The sequence below is a fragment of the Frieseomelitta varia genome, unplaced genomic scaffold (genome assembly GCF_011392965.1).
Source record: "Frieseomelitta varia isolate USP_RPSP 00005682 unplaced genomic scaffold, Fvar_1.2 scaffold_259, whole genome shotgun sequence".
In the NCBI taxonomy this organism is placed as follows: Eukaryota; Metazoa; Arthropoda; class Insecta; order Hymenoptera; family Apidae; genus Frieseomelitta; species Frieseomelitta varia.
The window spans coordinates 380,251-398,820 of NW_025109989.1; the positions used below are offsets into that span (position 1 = coordinate 380,251).

General features: G+C 37.5%; 2 long non-coding RNA genes across 2 annotated transcripts; both read right to left on the minus strand.

The window, feature by feature from the left end:
- Positions 1-2,326: 2,326 nt before the first annotated feature.
- LOC122528780 lies at positions 2,327-3,944 on the minus strand. The gene is made up of 3 exons (XR_006306666.1): positions 3,898-3,944; positions 2,821-3,630; positions 2,327-2,737 (listed from the first exon to the last, which is right to left on the minus strand). It is a non-coding gene; the product is annotated as an uncharacterized LOC122528780 (long non-coding RNA).
- Positions 3,945-9,520: 5,576 nt separating this feature from the next.
- On the minus strand, positions 9,521-16,392 carry LOC122528786. The gene is made up of 3 exons (XR_006306668.1): positions 16,382-16,392; positions 15,999-16,003; positions 9,521-9,635 (listed from the first exon to the last, which is right to left on the minus strand). It is a non-coding gene; the product is annotated as an uncharacterized LOC122528786 (long non-coding RNA).
- Positions 16,393-18,570: the final 2,178 nt, after the last annotated feature.

Sequence of the window (18,570 nt, forward strand, 5' to 3'; positions counted from 1 at the left end):
AGCTGAGGATTGAATGTGCGCGAACCTCAAGGTATTCCCCCACGGTATGAGTCATCGGGCGCAGTTTCACACAGTTTCGGGCAAAGGAACCTGCGCTCCGTGTGTGCTGTTTTCAAGTTCTGCATAACGAAGGATCGCGGGCATCCTTACACTCGGGGAAAGAAGACAGACCATTTTATAACAGAGGTTAACAAAACCTCTCGCGTTTCTGATTGTTAACTTTTCCTTTCGCGCCGAAGGGACACGCGAAAGTAGACACATACATCCCGTTGCGCCTCGACGACGCAAATATGAAGCTCGACGTATCGGATGTACTTTACGACAGCTCGAGCGTGTCCAGCGACAGCGGCACGTCACAGAGCTCCCGCGTCAGCCATGATTTTCTCTCCAGCATCGCGAACTCATCCATACTACCTAGCAACGTAAGTACCGGCCGAGTTTTTCTATCCTACATCGGTATAGAAAATGCCAGGTTCCCCGGAGAAAAGGCAGATTTCTCCGTGTAAATATGGCAACTTATGCAATCTTCGACGTGCACGCATGTGCATGTTATATGTGTATGCGTGCGCGTGTGTGTGTGTGCGCGCGCCGTACGTGCATCTGATAAACAGCGTTCACGTGATTGGTCGAATTTCTTTTGAAATAAATAGCCAAACAGTAAGAACACGGCGAATAAAAGTCTTCGCCAAACGCTGTTACGTAACGCGGCAACTTCCTCGAATGATTAAGCATTAGATATTCAAAATAATTCAAGCTCGTTGTCGATGATGGACTTGTCTGCTACCGAGAAAACGGCCTTGCTCGCATTTTCCAGGAACGCGATCGCGTGACTTGTCGAAAACTTGACAATTTCGAAAACAATTATCGCGTGCATTTCGCGCTCGAAATCGTTCACTTCGTGGAATAGATTGATTCGTCGTAAATCAAAAAGTAAACTGAACACCTATTATCAGCGTGATACATGTTCTGATTTTTAAGCTTGACTTTTCTTGGTAGAAGAAGATTCGATCTACGATCAACGATAAGAAAGCAAACTCGTATGATATCTTCGGTTGATAAAAATTTTTAATTAATTAGAGCGTGCTTGACAATGTTTAAACGGTGCTATAAGCCATTCCATCACACAAGGATGGTACACACATATGAGATCTAAATTTGTAATTTGCGTGGCGTCATCGCTCTAAACTGTTCGACGTAAAAACATGATTTTTGATTTTCGTAATTTCCGTCTGCCAGCCTGCAGCGGCGATAAGAATCGTCTCATAAATAGAACGCAGATGATATCCGTACGCGACGATAATATCAATTCTCATGTCTACTTAACGAAATAGCATATTTAGACGGTATCTTCTTATCTCAGGTAGCTAGATACCCATTTAAGGCATATTTTACGTGCATATCGCCAATTCTAGTTACTATAGAATTAACCAATGAAACATAGCTTTATATATTGTTATGACCCATTCATTGATCGCTATTACAATAAACGTAACTGAATTGTTTTGTCTTTTCACAAAATTGTATACTTTATACCTTTCGTTTGGTATAAAGTTAAAGAAACTCACGATTTTGAAATACGAAAGTTTTCAAATGATACTTGAATCTAGAAGTTCCTAGTATATTCATTCTTTCTTAAGAGAGTTAATTTAAATAGACGTAAAATAAATTACTCCGGCTAATTCTTTATTCAACGCTGGGCAAAACAGGTTCCAGCGTGAAAACGCAACGAACACATTGACGCAGAATGCTTTTATAGACACGGCGATTACGCTAATTTCCATTTTCTTTCACTTGCGTCATTCTTGGCAATAGAGGCGCGTATAAAAATTACACGCGTTTTCCACGTTACATAAAACATTCGTGTAAACAACAAGAAAAACTAAGTACAGTCTGGAGAAGCATGCACAATAAAACAAAGGTGGCGAAACGATAAAATCCTTAGATAGCGATAGCTTCTGTACGTTTCGTGCCCCCGAGTTTAGTCGAGGGTTGAACGTGCGCCCTCGGTCAGTTTCCCGTTTCACCCCAAGTATAAATTCTGTGGTAGACGATGGTATTGATCTAGCATTTCGACTAACATGGCTTCTGTTGTCCCCAACAGCTGTTTTATAAAGAACCCGTACACGCTCGGCTCGTAACAACGCGCGATCATTTAAAAACACGCGCGGCTGTATCGACGATCGCATACATGCACGTGCCCGGCCAATTGCAAACACACGTGTACATACGGGAAAGGAACAAGTATAGATCGTGGTGTATATTGCGCAGCATTAATGTTATGAACAGATAGCAGCCCAGCTGTTGTCACCTAATTATCTCTGTCGCCATTAACGGTAGGGTTCAGACAATGAAATCGACCGATAAAATGCAAATACTCACTGCGGAGGAACATTTGCAAACTCTGTCGAGAAACATACTACCGTGGAACGTGCGGAATATAATTCCACTTATGGGCTTGGGGGGGGGGGGGGGGGGGAGGCTTCCTCCTGCGTTGTTCCATAAGGGGTCGACGTATGCGGCGGCCATGTTGAAATATTAGTCGGAGAAAAAGAAATCTACGCAATTTATAGGGTATTGTGATTAAGACAAGAGAAAGTTTTGTTGTTTTGATTACAGAATTTTAATAGAATTTATCTTGTGTTCCTTGTTGGGTATTGTTCAAATTTGTCAGGCTAACACATGGGCGGCGACCATTTTTTCGGGCACTAGATTCAGAGAGAAAGTATCCGCCAGTGGCCTAGATAAATTCAACCAGTATATAGAATGCGTCATAATCTATTTTTTTCGATGTATTATTCCTTTATATTTATATATACTTACATATTTTATAAACGTAGAATACAATTTTTTTTTTTTTTAAAGACTGTTTATTGACAACTAAAGTTATGATATGACACTCGGCGATTAAAATTTCCTTCGAAAGAAGCCATAAAACGGTGAAATAGCCTCGTCCGGGGGATTATCCGCTATGAGCGCATCCAATTATTCTCAGAACTCTCGAAGCTTTCGATTAGCTGGTGGAACGTGATGCGCAAGATCGGCAGCAAAGTCACGGAGGTATAATCTTGTTTCCTGGTGTTTCTCTCGTTCGTTGTATCTCCTTTTATTACCTTTAAAGAATACTCGGCGTTCATGTTTTATCCTTAGTGAGAGTAAAAAGCACGCGGACACTTTGACGCGCATGCAGGAAGAAACAGAAGAATTCATTGATTCACGGCGGTACGTCTGATTATCTATTCCTCTTTGTTCCTTTAAACATTCAAAATGCCGCCGTTGTTTTTTGTGTTTTGAGTTTATCCTGTAAAAACGCCGATCAAGACTTCCGCCTTTCCCTCATATTATTTTCGGCGGCCATTGTTATGCCGTGCGCGCAGCTCGCGTCGACGTTTGGTTTACCCACAAACATTCGATTAACCCCGCTGCTCATTAAAATGTCTCTTTGTTCGCCGCGAGAACAAAGCCGCGATCCATTCGCGTCGTCGATCTTCGATTTTCTACTCCTTTGTGTCGTCGATGCCATAAGCGGGGTCGTCGATTCTTCGCGCTACGTGATTGACACGATTCATCGAGGATTTTCTTTAATCAGTTAATCGGGTTATCCCTTGATTAGAAGCTTCCGCAATTACAGATCTAAAAAACGACAGATACGAACGAATTTTAGTTAGACCGATATAAAAATAGATCTTTTAAAAAAAAGAAATCATTGTTCCCGAGGATCGAATGACTAATTGACGCGTCTTTGCCAGTTAACAAGTTAATTCTCATTTGAATGAAAGACCGAAGATTTTTCGTAATACGTGACTTGGTTACTTGACAGTCGATCATTCGCACGCTTTCAGCGCATGCGACCCTCGAGCGACAATTCAAAATCCAATGTACCGAAGTAAAAATTTCTACATAATTAGGGTGAATGTTAACATAGAACTGTGTTGTTTACTTAGTATTAGATTCGTAGTTTCCGCTGTATTGGGTAGTTTACGATGTCTTCGTAAAAACTTATTTCCCTTGATGCAATAAAGATTAGCTGCGCACGATGTTATGTGCGTCACACTTTGTTGCATTTCTTGTGCCGTAGATTTTTCACTAAAAGAGGGTCATAAATCTGCCAGGATTTGTGTTTTTCATCGATACGCCTTAAAGAGCCGATTATGGTTTAAGCGGATCGAAGGGCCGTGTTCGTCTTATTTGAACTCCTGACGTGGCATTACCTTTCAAACATACAAAACATGATCGTAAATTACAAGCCTGCCTCTCGTTACATGCTCGTTTGAACAATATTAATAGCATTCTTATTAAACATGGAATTTGTTGAAAGATAGTGAGAAATAGTCAGAGATTGAAAACGGTTTATATTCATTTAAAGCACAACTGTTTCAATACTTTAACCGTAATGGCAAAGTTTGACAAGTTTCAAGAACAGATTCTTATTTTTGTCCTCTTACCATATTTTATGAATATTTTTTATCAATACTAACGTTAACGTGATTCAAGAACTTATAAAATATTTGATGTAAAGGGAAAAAATACAACGGTAATAAAATTTTATGGACATGCCAACACGCCACGTTTCTGCAATAATCTTTATGACCTTTCTCCACGCATTTTGCACACGGTAGCTCTGGACACGCGTGTTATTCTTTTCCCTTTTCTCTCTTTTTAATTCTTGGACAAAGTGCGTTCACACGTACGTTGCACCGTACCGACGAAGTCGACTCGGATTCGTTGCACATGTTTGCGGCGAGTGCGAGCGAAACAAGAACAAAGAACCATACATGTACAAGGGAATTCCCGGTACCGAAATACATAGCGAGAGCGATGTGGTTTATGCGACAAATGATCTCGTACAAACTGTGTAACATCTGTGATAACTTCATTAATTTTTATTATCTCTATGTCTGAAATTGTAACAAAATCACGTGTAGTGCAAAATAGGAGAAGAAATAGCACTTGTGAAGAGCCTTGAGTTCATACAATATAGTTATAGAGCAAATCTCTCTCGAGTAATTCCTTCACATATTTCTATCGAGCTGTTACGCTTTGTATATTCCTTGCAAATTGTTTCCTGAAAGTGAGGCAATCGACCATAACAATAATCGTTTTCAATAAATTTTCGTATCCCATGTTTGAGAGGTTATGAAATAAAATAAAATATCTTACAATTGTAATGAGCTTGTAATTACCACAAGAGACTAAATGCCCTTTTCAAAAGTAGATCCATTCATTTCTCAACATGTAATTAGGGTTTCACAAAAATCACAAAATGATACATTAAAATATTACTATTATACGTTTGAATATTCTTTATTTGTCGTACAATTACACGATTGCTCAATGCGCATGCGCAGGCTGTTTGAAATATCGTAATACAACAACTTGTTAAGACTTTGAAATGCCCCTTTAAGCCTATATAAGCGTAAAGCAAAATCATGTAGTGGTCTTGACGTGAAAATCTCGCCGTTCGACTGTTCGTTTGCGAAATTATGTAAGTTTTGACGATCACACGTTGTTACTTGGAAAAGGGGTTCTAATTCTTAGTGATGCACTCTCCGATTCCGTGGAAATCGTCGCGATAGAGAGTAGACGGGACGCGTTGATTGGCCGCATGCTATCGTGCGAATCAGCAATCAAGATGGCGATGACGTCGCGCGGTAGTTGCTTGCTGATTGGTGGGGGTCGACCGACTGTCTTTCTATATAGTTTCGAAGTCACATTGGCGGGCTCAGTTGGGATACGTAAGCACGCGGGACACTAGCTTCAATACACAGCAATTCAGTGTAGCGTGGTTGAACTTGTAAGTATATTGCAGTGGCAGAAGGACAATCGGCGAGCATTCGTACGTGTCGCTTTTTATCGAACGACAGTGGTACTTCAAACGGGAAGTGTCATCGGTGATCGGAAAGTGAAGGTGCTATCGCTTGATGTTCTTGTTGAGGTTTTAACCTTTTTGGAGTCGGACCGGCGATTCATTTCTCCACTTTCTTTTTTCTCATGGTGAAGTTTTGAAAGCGAAACGCGCTCACAGATGACGCAACGTGTGCCAAGCGCAGGCTTTTACGATACCATCGTCGAAGACCATAATTACACCATGTTTTCCATGTACCCGCCAACCTCTAACATACCTGATTTGTGGCAGCCCAACAAATTGGACAATGCTACGGTAAGAAAATTGATTTTGTATCACTGAATTTATCTTTCATAGACGAAAGATTAAACCGTTAGAAGGGAACCTCTCACTTCCTAAATGTAACATCATAATATAAGGTTACTATTTAACGCATTTACGTCCAAGGGCATAAAAATATGATTTTTATCGACTGTTCGTCGAATGCCGGATACAACATCCCGGACGCAGATGTGTTAAATAAATTGTGAAACGAGGAAATATTTTCGTTACTAAACAACTGAATAAGTAATTTTGTGCTTCAGGCCAAAAAATTTACCTTTCTTTTTGATTTATGTTCTACGTTACCGTTCTACGTATATTGAATTACTAGAATAAAAATATTTTATGTAAATAAAACACGGGAGGACGTTTCAACACGTTGAATTGGTAGAAACGAGCATCGATTGTGTGTACGTTCGTTCAGGTGTCTCAGTCGAAGGTCAATCGATATTAGTCGAACTAGACCTATTTCTGCCATTACATCTAGTTGCCATTCACAATCTAGTTATTTCATGTTGATTATAGTCGGAAGTAGATTACTCTCATTTTTTTTACCGAACAATTTTTTTTTTTGCTTTTATTGTCACGTTATATTTTAAATTTTCCTCTTTTGAAGAGAAAGAAAACCTCTCTTTCTTTTATCAAGAGGAATTTCAATGCACAGTCGGGGAATAAAATGCTAATTAAAATTTAAGTAATGGTACGGTGATAATGCACAATTGGACTGATAATTGTGGACGTGCTGACAGTGACGTATGCGCTCGAAATTTCCGAGAAACATCGTTATCGCGTAACACGTAAAACATTGTTGTTGTCTTACTTGTCGAATTTCGTTTCTACTGCTTGTTAAAGAAAAATTTCTGTTCCTCAAAGTCGTAATATAATATATATAAGAATAGTGGTATTTGGTTTGATTTTATAGTCTTGTTTATTATAATGTTCAGTGAGTTTCTTTAATGATTTAATAGTAGATTTTAAAAAAATCTTAAAAGCGTGTACTTATTGTGAGCAATTATATAAATGAGTTTAAAAGCGTTTCTAATTCTCAGGTCAACTACATGGTCGTTAAGTTTCTCTGCCAATTTTTACAAACCTTCCCTAGACTATTAGCCGAAAATGACTTGAAGAAAACGTCCAAAACACCGATATATATTACACGACGAGTCGAGGCTTTCCATTTACGTGATCTTTTCAAGAATCAGTGTTTCAAACGATTATCAGACTGATCATTATCTCTGAAAGCTTTGCCGTGTACTATCTCCATTATTTAAATTATTATCTATTATTAATAACGTGATTTTTTAATTCACTCGAGCGTTTATTAATTTACAAAGCCGTAAACTAATGTTATTGAAAGATATTATTGTGCAATGTATCATTTATTCGGTGTTAGTTAACAATTACGATTACAGAAATATTTCGATATAAAGATACATAATTCTTCGACTTCTCAGAATATAATCTCTGAAATTGAAAAATGTTTAAGTAGCAGAAATTTCTTTAGAACACATAATCTGTGTAGGCGTGTAACATCTTTTGTCTCCAGCTTTCAGTTTTTTTTTTTTTTCTCTGTCCCCTGAAGAAAAGTCCCCGTTTCCCCGATAAAATTTCTTTGGCATTCTTTGTGCACATGACACCGAAGGAAAACAGTTAAATCTGACAGGAAGCCCGGAGTTAACGCTCGTTAACCCACCAATTAGAGGGTTTAGTTAAACGAAGGCAGGGTTAAGTTTAGCGAGAGCAGTATGAACGGGGGTCATAAGGCAAGAGGTGTCATCCTGCCTCTTAGCCTCGCAAGACGCTCGTTCCCTTCGTTATAATTCTTCATTACATGCACGCAACATGTTGTCTGCTCACCGTCGCGGGAAATACTAAAACTCGCATTCGATAGTAATCGAAGATAACGCTTATCTCCTTACTATTATCCACTTGGCTATTTCCTAGCTCTTTCGTAGTTCTTTCTTCTTACTTCCCTACCGACCAAGAATGCTTGATTTCAGCGTCCATTTCAAAATTCTCTGACGTATTCTTCAACGTAGACCAACGTTCGGTGTTGGTAACTATTACTACTGGTGTGACCAAAAATAATTCTCGTTATCGGCAGCGATTACTTAATGACTTGTGGCTCTAAAACATGTTCAAATTGCGAACTCTAATAAAAACAGAAAGAGAGAGAAAGAGAGAAAAAAAGAATTGAAAACGTTGAAACGTTTGTTTGCTTCGAATTTTAATGACCTATGTACCTGCGTAATATTTTTTGTTGTTGATAACAAAGATAAATGACGATCAAACTTATTTTATGTAAATTTATTTCACTATATTCTCCATTCGATTCGTGACGGTGGAGAAGAAAAAGAATTCGATTGTTCGTCGACGAGAAGAGACGAACCAACGCCCATACAGGGATATTTGCATGAAAATACATAGAAAAAAAAGAAAAACGGAACTTGTAGGTTTTTTTTTTTTTTATTTTCGGTCGGCTTACCTCAGTTCCGCGGAGTGTATACGCGATGATGAGTCATCGGGGCCTCGCGTAGTTTAACCAGCGATTTATGAATGAAAATCCGCGCACGTGTCGCGTGCCTGGCTCCCAGTGCCGCGACACGCGAGATCGTCCGCCATTATTATTCGCGCCGCCTCGTAAACACGTCGATTATGCCGCGTTACTACCGCGAGACATCATCCGGTACCAGGAAAAACGTTTAGAGACGCGTTTTCTCGCGATACGATCCCGTGCCTCTGTCGCGACACTTCCAACTAAGCAGACTCGTTCCTTTCCCCTCTTCCTTCGAGTTACTTCTCAGTATCGCCAGCAATTATTACTGGACTCTCCACTGGGTTCTAGTAATACCGGGAAAATCGAATCCGGTATTAGTAGAATAGAATAATAATAAATTAAATAAACAATTTTAATATATTTATATATATTTTTAATATTGTAATATATATTTTAACATATATATATTTTTAATATTGTAATATATATATATTTTAACATATATATTTTTTTAATATTTTAATATGTATATATATATATATATATATATATATATATATATATAATTTTGAATTAATATAATTAAATAAAGTTTTGTAATGAAAATGTATTTCAGTAACAATTAAAAAATTAATAATATTATTAATAGTTCAAAGTTTAATGAAAATGAATTTTTTAAAAAATAAATAGGCAAAATTTATTTTGTACCTTTTGTATCGTGGTTAATTAATTTATTTTGATAATTCTAATTATCTCGAGAATAAATGATCTAAATGTATATTTATAAATGTATATTTAGTTCGTCGTATTTATTGATATCTTTTTAAGTTTTTTTTAAAATAAATCTAATTTATTTAAACCGTTTGGTTTCGAAATTGGTAATATTAAGAGACTATTTCGCCAGCACTCACTCGGGGACAAATGATTCACGTAGTTTTATTCGTACGATTTTACATTCGCATCAGTAAAATTTTTCTGTAATTTTTTATCTTTCTTTTTTTCAACTTTTTATTCGTGATAATGAGATCATTCAGCGTCTACTTAAAACTTCAACAGTCTCCTCTGTATGAATCTTGGTTTTATAGTGGAAAAATTATTTAGAATCGCCATCTCCCGTAAAGGAATATGATGAAAGTATATCCAGGAATCTCCATTTAGAGCGTACAGAAACGTTCGCAGTCGATTAATCAGAAAGGGAGAGAAGGAAACACGCGGCAACATCCCATGTCGTATATTACAAAACTTTCGACAGATATCGCCACCTTAGGTAAAATTAAGAGATAAAAGGAATCGCAATCGTGGAAGAAATGTTTGCCATTGCGAAACCATCGCGTTTAATGCGCCGCGCAGAAAGATTCGTTTCGCAATAGAAATCCAGCGTATTGTGGAAACAAATTATTCGAGCCTCGCGTCGAAGGAACGAAACTACGAACGTTCGTAAACTATGTACAATTTCCACGATCGTACGATTCTGTTTTATTATCCTTCTATCTCTCCCCCCCCCCCCTCCACCGTTTTCTTTCTTTTTTTTTTTTATTATTTTTGTTCACGTGGTAATCCGGTGTAGCCGACCTCGAAAGGAGGTCGATTCCACGGAAAGATATCTTGCGTACTAGTGACGTCAATACGTTAACACTTTCCCTTCGAGAATGCTTTGAACGTGGCTGTTCGTGGATCTTCACGATTCCAACGATTCCGTCTATTATCCATCTACCTGTCTGAAGTTTTTTCCCAGATAGTTCTCGATCTCGATTTCGATTTTGATTTCTTGCGTCGTATATTTCCTTTACAGAGTACGTCAGCGGGGTTTTTTTCTCTCTCTTTCTCTCTTTCGGACGTTGATCGACGAGTGGAAGAACATTAGCTGACTAAGGTGGAAATGCTTCGACGTCACTTTCTAAGACCTCGCAATTACGATCGGAGCTTTACTTTTATTTCTCTGTTTTGAAAGTCGAGCGTTTGCTTTTACGGAAATTTCTTTTATTTCATTTCGTTGGAACAACGCGTCTCTGTTCCGAGATGAAGCGAGTACGTCTCTGCGCTCGAATGATAATGTTTTCTCAGTTTAATAAAGTTCTAAGTTAAATCTAAGTTAAATCAGTTTGATAAAGTTCTAAGTTAAATCTTTTCTCAGTTTAATAAAGTTCTAAGTTAAATCTAAGTTAAATCAGTTTGATAAAGTTCTAAGTTAAATCTTTTCTCAGTTTAATAAAGTTCTAAGTTAAATCTAAGTTAAATCAGTTTAATAAAGTTCTAAATTAAATCTAAGTTAAATCTTTTCTCAGTTTAATAAAGTTCTAAGTTAAATCAGTTTAATAAAGTTCTAAGTTAAATCTAAGTTAAATCTTTTCTCAGTTTAATAAAGTTCTAAGTTAAATCTAAGTTAAATCTTTTCTCAGTTTAATAACGTTCTAAGTTAAATCTAAGTTAAATCTTTTCTCAGTTTAATAAAGTTCTAAGTTAAATCTAAGTTAAATCTTTTCTCAGCTTAATAAATTTCTAAGTTAAATCTAAGTTAAATCCAAGTTTAATAAATTTATTACTTCTTAGCAATTTCTATCCGGTGATATCGTACTGACGAGGTCCAAAAAGAAAAACAACGAATTATTTGTAACATACGGTTTGGTCACTCGTTATGGTCCGTGCACCAGTTACTAACGCAAGAGGTTAACGCTAGAATTACCAGAGTGATCGAAACGATCAATTTATAATTTTTGTTAGACATAAAAGGTTTCAATAATTTTTCGTAATATCAGTATACTCCATTGTATTATAAGGTTTCTTTTTTTTTTTTTTTTTGTCCTCAATGTCTCCGATGGAGATTTTTTTACGCTTCAAACTCGCCGGTAGTTCTAGTGTTGTAATATTCAAGACTCGTTGCTATAATTTCTATGCGACACGTACATATATCTCACTCGTGAACGCAGTGTCCGATTGTGTCAAGGGGACGTGTTTAACAATACCGAATCACATCGTTTCATTCTTTCGTTCCAAATCATCGTGACAAACTTCACCTTCGTCACTCTGTTTTAACACTCCTCCAAGTCTGATATCGTTCGAGGAACTGACACGCCATGTCGTCTCCATCGCCGAAAGGAGTCCACCGATTTACGCTCGCTGTTCCATTGTTTCGACATCAAGATCCGTCCGGTCCGTCAAATATTTAACATTTAACGTACGACTGATTTCCGTCGCCACGGAAGAATCGATCCACGAAACGTCTCACGAACGAAACGAAACGAAACGAACACGTGCACTCGTCTCGAAATTGATTTTTATCCGCGTGCCACGGAGAAAGAAACGAAATCTCCTTGTTTTTTTATTCGGGGCTGCATTCTTCGTAGACGAAAGAATCGGGGCCTGTTACTAACAATATGCTTCTCGCACGCTTAGGAGTTTGTAATTCGTGAGAGACGTTCGCCTTCGTCTTCTCCCCGTCTGATGGTATGATAAAGTGGTCCCACCTATTCAGAGGGTGACGCTCGCCCTTATGAAAGGCTGCCTCGTTTAAAAGGTCATGGAACCCTGGCCAGCCCTTTTGGGACTCTGCTGACACGTGGGACGAACGTGTATCCAATTTCATGATGGTCCGGGGACTTGCTGGGGACGAACGTGGGTGCCTTTGAATACGGCACCATACCGAGTAGTTCATTATGGGTTAATGTGTGGTTTCGAGTCAAACATTCTAGCTTAAATGGAGTTTAGTTCTCAGTGGAATTAGGCTGAACAAGAATTGTTTGATTTGTTAAACGAAGCTTTTCGTAGGTCGTCGTTCATTTAAACTGCACAACTTTTGGCAAAGTTCTGTCGTTCCTTTCATTCAGGCTTCAATTCAAAATTGACATGAACAAGAATTGTTTGAACAGAGACAGAGCCGAACGTGTAGTTTTTATGGTTATATAAATTATAGTTTTTTCACGTGTATTAATTTATATATTAATATGAACATATTTATATTAATTATTACCAATTAATATTATTATAATTTATATTAATATTAATATATAAAATATTTATATAAACTGATTAATATTAATATATAAACCTATTTATATTATACTGATTAATATTATTATAATTTATATTAATATTAATATATAAACATATTTATAGTAATTGATATTATTATAATTTATATTATATAAATAAAATTATATTATATTAATATTATTATAATTTATAATATATAAATTATAATATATCAATATATAAACATATTTTTTTATATTAATAAAAATCAATATTTTTCAGACTCCACACCGACTAAACGATAAAATATTGTAAGTGTCGGCTAAACAGATAATAAAAGTGTCAGTCCGTAGGGACTGACACCGTCTCGAACCCTGTTGATTGTGATTTCCGTTTAACTGTAAAATTTTTCATCAAATTCGCTTCCTTCGTTTCTTTAATTCAGGCTTGAGCTCAGAAATTTAGACCAAGTTCTCATAGTCACCGTGACTTTGCAGAAAAAAAGTTGCCGAGTAAAATGAACCACGTTCCGCCGCGGGAGAATCCGCGAGGCAAACGAAACTGCAAGCGTAACCCATTAGAAGCAATTGCGTTGTTCTTTGTTCCCGTGGAAAAACGCGGTGTCGCGTGAGAAGGTCGATCGAGAGAGCTGAGAAAAGTGGAACGGTTTAAATGGGAGGAGGACAGGAAAAGAGTCGAGCGCGTGGAGCTCCACGGAGGTAGGCCTCTCGCCCCCTCTTCGCGCATTATGCGCGCGATTATGTAGGTATTCTCATCGGAGAACACGTTGCCGAAGTGCAACCAGTCGGAAATGCCTGAGCAATTGCGTCACTGGTCAGGAATTCACGGACCGTTCTGCCCTCCGAGCGTTTTCTTTTACACTCGTGTTCCTTTTTTTTTTTTTTCTTCCTTTCTTCCTTTCTTTTCCTTTTCTCCCCTCCCCCCTTCTTCTTCTTACGGCCGTCATCGACCTCATCGTGCTTTGCTCACCGTCCTTCGTCCTTAACGTCCTCGCGACGTGCACGCGCGTTACTTCACTCCATTTACATGTACCGTTCCTCGAGTTCGTGTACATGTAAGTGGCTGGCGAATTAGCGCGTCGAGAGGGGTGGCCATTTTGTACAAGTGGTTTTAGAGGACCGGGCGTTCGCCTCATCCCTTCCTTGCCTTTCTTTCGTAGCTCGATGAGAAACGATGATTTTTCAATCACTTCAACCACTTGACGCTGGGGGCAACTGATTTGCGGACCGTAACGAGCGACCAAGCTCGTATACAATAATTCGTCGCTTTCTTTTTGAACTCGTCGATACGATATCACTGGACAGAAATTACTGAGAAGTAATAAATTTATCATTTCGTTTCTGCCAATTTTTTTTGTTTCCACTTAAATGAGAGAATATCGCGATTTTGGAACAAAAGAATTCTCGACATGCGTGGCGCAAGAGGTTAATTAATTCCTCTACTTCGAATTTCTTTCGCTAAATAATAAAAGAGTAATAGTTGTACACAAAAGTATGTATAAAATATTCAGAGAAGAGTAATAATTATAATATAATGTAAAGCAACAATTATAATAGAATAACAAAGAAGAATAATATTATAATATAATATAGAGTAATAATTATAATTGTAATAGCACGTAGAAGAAACAATTTGAATTCTATTTCTTTAATTATGTTTGAATTCAATTCTTTAATTATACTTCGTATTTCTGTAATTATATTTAAATTCAATTCTATTTGAATTCTATTTCTTTAATTATATTTATGATTACATGTTATGATTACATTTATATCATAAATATTTAAAAATGTATTATTTACACATTTATCTAAAATGTGTTGTTTTAATTTCAAAAGACACTTTTTCGATCTCAACAAGCACGTTCTTCCTGTTTCTTTTCGTTGTTTAGAGCTCTCGAAAGCTGCTCGAAGCTCAGAGCTAGTGTTCCAATTTGCTTTTCGAATTTTTCTCGCAAATTTAGACAAGCGCCAGAATTTTTAATTGCTCGCACTCGCTGTTTGAAAATCGAATTAATAAGAAAGCTCGTGTTACGATCGAGTGACCTTGCGAACGATTATCTCGCGTGATCACCGACCACTTTCCTGCCAAGTCATTCAAAACATTGTACTTTGATTCGACGACTAGATCGACGCGATCCGATAACACACGTGCGGGGCAGTTACGTCGAGTTCGGTGAATCGACAAAACTCGACGGAAATTTCAATTCAGGCGAGACTACGTCGTGAGACAAATACCGCGAAGGTCATGACAGAAATTCGATGTTTCGCCAAGGTTCTCCAGAGACAATTGCATGTTTTCTCCGCAGTTGTAGAAAATTACGCGTCGATGAAATTCGAGTCGACCTTCTTGCGCTGGAATAACGTGCCACGCACGTCGAGAATCTTTCGCCCCAAATTGCAACGTCTTCTCAGTTTTTATGCATATTTAAATGTAACCCAGGCAAAACAAATGATAAGTTCGTTACTTCTTAATAATTTCGATCCAGTGATAATCACACCGACCAAGTTCAAAAGAAAAATAAAGCGACGAGTTATCGTATACGGGTTTGGTCACTCGTTATGGTCCGCGCAAGGGGTTAATCTCGGCGGAAAGTAGGCGATTAAACGCCCTCGGGGAGGTTAGATTGTCAGATCGCGGATAAAATAAAATAATGTTAAATTTATAGAAAAAAAAATTATATATTAATAATATTAATAATAAACAATAATTCTTTAAATTAATAAAATTTAAATTTATAACAATAATTCTAAAAATTAAAATTATCATAATAATTAATCCATTAGAATAATAATTTAAACTAAAATTAAAAAAAATTATTCTTCAATTTAATATATTAAAATTAAAAAAAGAAAAATTAATTATAAATATAATTAAATAAGTTAAATTTCTTTTAAAAAAATAAATTACTATTATTAAATAAATTATAAAAATTAATTCAATCATTTCAAAATATTAAATTTGAAAATTTTATTTTTTGATGACCAAATTCATAATTTATACTAATTGATGATAATAATCCTAAAATTCTTTCACATACTATAAATATTAAAAATATAAAAAAATAATCATTATATATATATATATAAAATAAATATATATATAATTATATATAAAATATAATTATATATATATATATATAAAAATTCTATTGTAATTAAAAATCTTAAATAATAATAACTTTTAATAAATATAATTATTACGCATCGCGAGAGATCGATCACGAGAACGGTACCTAACCCCTCCTGTTTAGTCTGAGTTTATCCTTCGCGACAAATTGTTCGATATTACGAGAAACATTGTGCGTTGAATATTGGGACGTTTTCTTCTAGAATTCAACTCTAGAACTCCCTCTTACAGAGGGGGAAAAAAAAAAAATTATAAAAGTAACAATTTTTAACCAGAGGACAGAACTGACCTGTGAGAAGCGCGCGTCTCTAAGAGCGATTTTCATCTGAACAATAAGAGCACGAACGAAGGATCGTGACGTACCGGGAATTTCCAAAATTATCCCGGGAAAGTCCAGCCTCGTTCGTGTCGTTCACCTCGTGAACGTGAACCCCACGCTCTCGAGGGGAGAGGGGAGGGGGAGAGTCATCGTGTGGCCTCTCGCCTTTGTTTCGAGTTCGGTGCTAAAAACGGCCGGTGCACAGGCCACTTTCTGCTTATCTGCGTCGTTTTATCGGTCCACTGACAGGTCCTGCTCAACTGCCTGCTTTCAGCCGCGTTACGAACGTGATTTATTTCGTTTTGTGAGGGAAGAAGGGAAGCCTCGTGGCGTTTCTCGTGTTCTCACAGTGTATCCGTACTTTGTCCGTACTTTCCACTTACGAAGCTCTGTCGAGTCACGCTGGCTCGAGTCGGCTCGAATTTCCGAAGAAACCGTTTGGAAAGAGATTAGAAGGTGCGCGTAATTCTATGTAGATATACGTTCTTTGCTACGCGAGCGAATTGCTGTCGAACGGCGAGGGGCTCGGATGTGTTCGTTTGAGAAACGACGGTAAGAGAGGGTGCGCGTTTTACTCGTGGAAAAGGCGGCGTGCGACCAACAACGAGGCACTGTTCTCAATGGTAATCGTTAATCGAGACTCAGGAAAGGCCAGACTTCAATTAAGAGCCCTAGATACGGTCTGAGAAGAGATGTTCATGGCTGCTTAAACGAGACCTCAAAGAAGGGAATGCTTACAGTTTATATTTTAAATTAGAAATGTAAATCTGTCGCTAGATTGTTTGTTATCTGGATGAAGAAAGAAATAGTGAAGATCTAGATAAATGTATACACACATATATATCTTTCATTATTTCTTCTTTTACCTAGATAACAATTTAGTGAAAGGTTTTTACATCTCTCTAGTGAAAGGTTCTAATATATATAATACATATATGTGTATATTATAACATAATATATATATGTAGTTTATATCTCTAACATATATATAATGTAGCGAAAATCTAGATAACAATACACACACACACACACATGTGTGTTTCACTATTTCTTCTTTTACCTAAATAACAATTTAGTGAAAGGTTTACAACTCTCTAGTGAAAGGTTATAATATATAATATGTGTATATTATATTATACATAATATATATACGTAGTGAAAATTTAGGTAACAGTATATACATATATCTTTCACTATTTCTTCTTTCATCTAGATAACAAGTGAAAGGTTTACATCTCTAACATACAGGTATAGTGAAAATCTAGATAACAATCTAGTGAAATGTTTACATCTATAGTATATATATATATATATATATATATACATACACAGATTCTTGGAAGTTTCGCGTGACAACGTAAATTTACCAAAAGATTGCAAATCAGACATCACATAATGTCTCGTCTCTTTTACAAAGAGACAACGATATTCTACGAAGGTTTACCATTTCGAAAACCATCCACCAACTGTACCAACAAGATAACCGAGCGAAGAGACCGACCTTGGGAACGAATAATCCCTTCTTTCTAACGTAAAACGCGAGTGACCCAAAAACGGATATGACCGATATATCTGTACGTTTCGAAATAATCTAGTCTAAGGACGTAATCTCGAACACTTTGCACGGACTCCTTTGGTCTCTACTCATCAGTGAAAACGCTCGAAACACGTTGTTGTTTGCGCAACCACGATGGATACCAGGAAGAAAAATCGTATTTCGTGCTTCGGTGAAATTTCTCGGAACGGTGTCGCGTCACGTGTCCATCGAGCGGGACTTTGAGAGCGTATCGGAGAATATCGGCGGCGAAAAATGGTGTAACGGTCCCAGAAACGAAACGATAAAAAGTCGAGCCGTATTAGATACATGTATTCTCTCATGTACTATCCGAGGCGGAATAAGAACCGTACGAACCGGAAAGAGGCTGCATGACGCAACGGACACGTGCTCGATTTCGATTTTCCTAGTACGATGATTCTGTAACTTGGCGGTGCGCGCTATCGAATCCCCGTGAGTCACTCGCTGTTGGCGCCTATTTAGTAATCAGATGCCCGCGGACATTGTTCACAGACAGAGAAGCGCGTATACGTGCTCGATGCATTCGCGTAAATCCCCCGGGCATGTTCGTTCGCCGCCGCGCGCGCGGTGTATCGATCACGATCGATCGCGGAGATCTTTTTCCAGCATGACGAAACCAGAGCCACGTGACCTGAAAGCGACAGCCGTTCGACAGCGTTCCTTTTGCGCCGTTCGGAAAAAAAAAATTCCCGAGATTTCCGGCCTCGATAGCGACCGACTCTTTTGATAAGTGCAATCTCGCGATTGCGATACGTACGCTATCGTTTACCGAGAAACAAAGTCTTGAGAATTGCGGGCCTGTCCAATTCCTTTTCGATCTTCTGGGCCTTTTTTGACCAACTGGAAAATTTGTCGAATGGCCGAACATAGTTTTTTTTTTTTTTTTTTTTTTTTTT